This window comes from Mytilus californianus, unplaced genomic scaffold (assembly GCF_021869535.1).
Source record: "Mytilus californianus isolate M0D057914Y unplaced genomic scaffold, xbMytCali1.0.p SCAF_3, whole genome shotgun sequence".
NCBI lineage: Eukaryota > Metazoa > Mollusca > Bivalvia > Mytilida > Mytilidae > Mytilus > Mytilus californianus.
The window spans coordinates 59,483,332-59,487,228 of NW_026262679.1; positions in this window are offsets into that span (position 1 = coordinate 59,483,332).

Consider the following 3,897-nt stretch of genomic DNA (forward strand, 5'->3'; position numbering starts at 1 on the left):
TTAAGAGTTCCAACATTCGAGACCAAAGTGGTGGTATTGGGATTGGCATGCTAATAATAATTAGGGATGTGTTATTGGTGCAACCACTTCCAGTTTGAAATACATTGCAGGTTTCAGGGGCAAAAAGAAAAAGTATTTTGCTAAGTCAGAATAATGCATGTGAATATGGTTAAATGTATTTTAAGGGAATAGATATAGGAAGATGTGGTATGAGTGCCAATGAGACAACTCTCCATCCAAGTAACAATTTATAAAAGTAAACCATTATAGGTCAAGGTACGGCCTTCAACACGGAGCCTTGGCTCACACCGAACAGCAAGCTATAAAGAGCCCCAAATATTACTAGTGTAAAACCATTCAAACGGGAAAACCAGCGGTCTAATCTATATAAAAACGAGAAACACGTATGAACTACATAAACAGACGACAACTACTGTACATCAGATTCCTGACTTAGGACAGGTGCAAACATTTGCAGCGGGATTGAATGTTTTAATACATTGAGATATGCATGCATAGCAATATAATTATCTTACTCAGGATGTTTTTGAAATATTCACCTCACTCATTATGTTGATCCTATTATGGATAAATAGTTCTAACTGAATGTCAAGCAGCCAATAAACAATCATTACCATATAATGAAAACAACTATATCAAAAGATATTTAATATTTTTCATGGGCATTTTTTTGGAATACATACACATATTTTAATTGTATTCAACACATTTCATTTACCTAACTAACATAATTCCTCTTGCAAAACTGCATCTGATATGCTTCCTTAATATATACACATGTATGAATTTAAATGAAAGTTCACGCAGTCAAAGCTTAATTGACGAAAATAATCAAAATTACACTAAACCAAAGCGAACAAAAAAGTTGGGTATGGTACAGACTGTACTACAGGCACAAATACATCAACTTATATGCATAAGAGCATGTTTATCCTCCTTTTTCTTTGAAGTAACCCAGTTTTAACATGTACAAATATTCTAAATCGCACAATTTAAAAAAAAAAATTATACCGCTCGCTCCACTTGTAGAGCACCCGCCTCAACAAAACTCATTTTCAAGAAATAAATACAATCAAAAATATTTCGCTCGCTCGCCCCATATTTTTTTGAGCTTTTGTCCGAAGAACTAAAAATCAAATTGGTGTGGCCTAATATAGTATGTATGTATGTATGTATGTATGTATGTATGTATGTATGTATGTATGTATGTATGTATGTATGTTCGTATGTATGTTCGTATGTACATAGATATAAGAAGATGTGGCATGAGTGCCAATGAGACAACTCTCCATTCAAGTCAAAATTTATAAAAGTAAACCATTATAGGTCAAAGTACGGTCTTCAACACGGAGCCTTGGCTCACACCGAACAGCAAGCTATAAAGGGCCTCAAAAATTACTAGTGTGAAACCATCCAAACGGGAAAACAAACGGTCTAATCTATATAAAAAACGAGAAACGAGAAACACTTATGAACCACATCAACAAACGACAACTACTGAACATCATATTCCTGATGTATGTATGTATGTATGTATGTATGTATGTTCTGATTCGCTACGTTCATCCGAATATAATGTATGTTCTAATTTGCTATGCTCATCCATAAAAAAAACCTTTCTGATTCCCTTAAAATAATCTTGTTTCGATTGCTTATATATATATCTAAAACTGTTCGTTGATAAATTTAGAAAGTATTAAGAAACTACCCTCAGACAAAGTTGCCAATTTTTTTTTAGGTCCCTTTTGTTCATAAATGCAAGTGAAAATCGACAAGTTTTCTTATATACGTATATAAAAAAATTCTGTTCAAAAGATTAACGATTTAAAGAGTATTGAATAACAAAGTAAATGATCATATCATTTCATCTTTCAATTTACTTCGACGGGAATCTAATAGCAAGTGTGAATTCATTAGAATTTGAATCGTAAACAGTGAACAGTGATAGAAGCAAGTTAATTTTATTGTTTTGATCATAGACGATAATAATACATAAAAATGATGAGAGGAACTACAAGAATTATTAGACAGTAAAACAGACTACACCAACCACCAACACAGTAAAGCCTGCATTACATCCAAGTGTATGATTATTATCAGTTGGAGGGTTAATATGGTGAAGACTAATGCTACGTATGATATATAGATACCGAGTAAAAGTTAAAAGTTTGTAAAAAAAAAAATGAACGCAATTTTTGAAGTAAAAGGTGTGTCTAGGAGTGGTTCTAAATAAGAAAAAAGGCAAAAAAAAAAACCAAGAGTCCTTCTGGTAAAAAGTATGTTAAACGTAACATATATCATAATCGCATGTATCAAGATGGAATAAAAAAGGCAGGATGAGTAGACGTCAACACCTTCATCTAGGAGATTTGAAAAAGAAATAGTGAGAGAAAGCAAAAGGGAACGATGTTAAAGCAATTATATGAAATTTAGACAACAGTAGTTTATTGGATTTTTAAGACGAAACGCGCGTCTGGCGTGCAAAACATTAATCCTGGTATCTATGATGAGTTTACTTGCCGATGTTCAAATCTCATGAATAGAGAAAGAAGATACAAATCAAGATAACCAATAAAAAAATGAGGGAATCGTATAAAACAAGCAAACACTATGCAAACATTTAAAAAAAAGTTACAGTTATTATATAGCCCAAAAGTAGTCAAAACATATCAATGGGGCACTCAAAATTAACCGGTCAAATGGTTACATTTTTATATTTTGTATTTTGGGTGAACATATGGATTATCACGTTAAAACTCACCAAAGATACCAGGCTTATAATATGTTACACCAGCCGCGCGTTTCGTCTGTATAAGATTCATCGGCGGCGCTCGAATCACGAAAGATGAAAAGCAAAATCATACACGATGTTGAAGAGCATCTAAGCCAAAGAGTCCGAAAAATGTGCCATTAACGGCTAGGCTGTCTATACCTGGGACTTGTAAAACCTTATTGCTTCGAATATTTAAATATTTCATAAAAAGATTCTTTTTACAGAAAATGAACATGTCAATGATACTTCATGTCAAAACAAAGTTAATAATCATATAATTGTTTTAAACAAAACTAAACCAACATATTCCTGTTAAATAATTCTCATTTAGTGCATTTTCATAACGCAGTGCATTTATTTGTATGGCTAAAGGTATTTATCTTGCATTATTTGGATTGTTCTATTCTAAATATAATGTTGTGCACCACTATCCTAGGTAAGGGGAGAGTTGAGCGCGTACAAACATGACGTTTACCTCGCCACATTCTGTATGCCTGTCCAAAGCCATTCGCCTGTAATCCAGCAATTGCCGTAATATGCGGTATGTCATAGTCATAATCTTTTTTCGTTTTATGTTATAAGCTTAAATCAGGCCTGTTTTTTGTTTTAATGGTTTCCCATTGTGTTATTTGGGGAATTTTATAGTATACGGTATGGGATTGCTCATTGGTGAAGGTTCACGGTGATGTCTAGTATACATCTTTTTCCTTTGTTGGATAGCTTTTTAATTGGCAATCAAACCACATTTTCTTGTTTATATTGCATTGATCATTAGTCCCATTGGCGTCGACTCGCATCTTCTTTTGTTTATAACAATTAAAAGTACAACAATTAGGAAGAAAGGTATTTGAATCTGCAAAAATATGATACCGGGAAAATAGGTAGATTGTTTTTTACTGATCCAAAATAATGTGGGTTTAATTTGTTACTCGGTCAGAATTTATGTAATAGTTTTTTAACATGCAGTTTGTTCATTTAATTGCTTCGATGTACACGATGTACAAATAATATATCATTCAATAGGAGTTTTGAAACCTTGAACATAGCTATTACATCGATATGGGAAACTTTATGTGCATGTTTTAATTACGAGTTACTTTTTA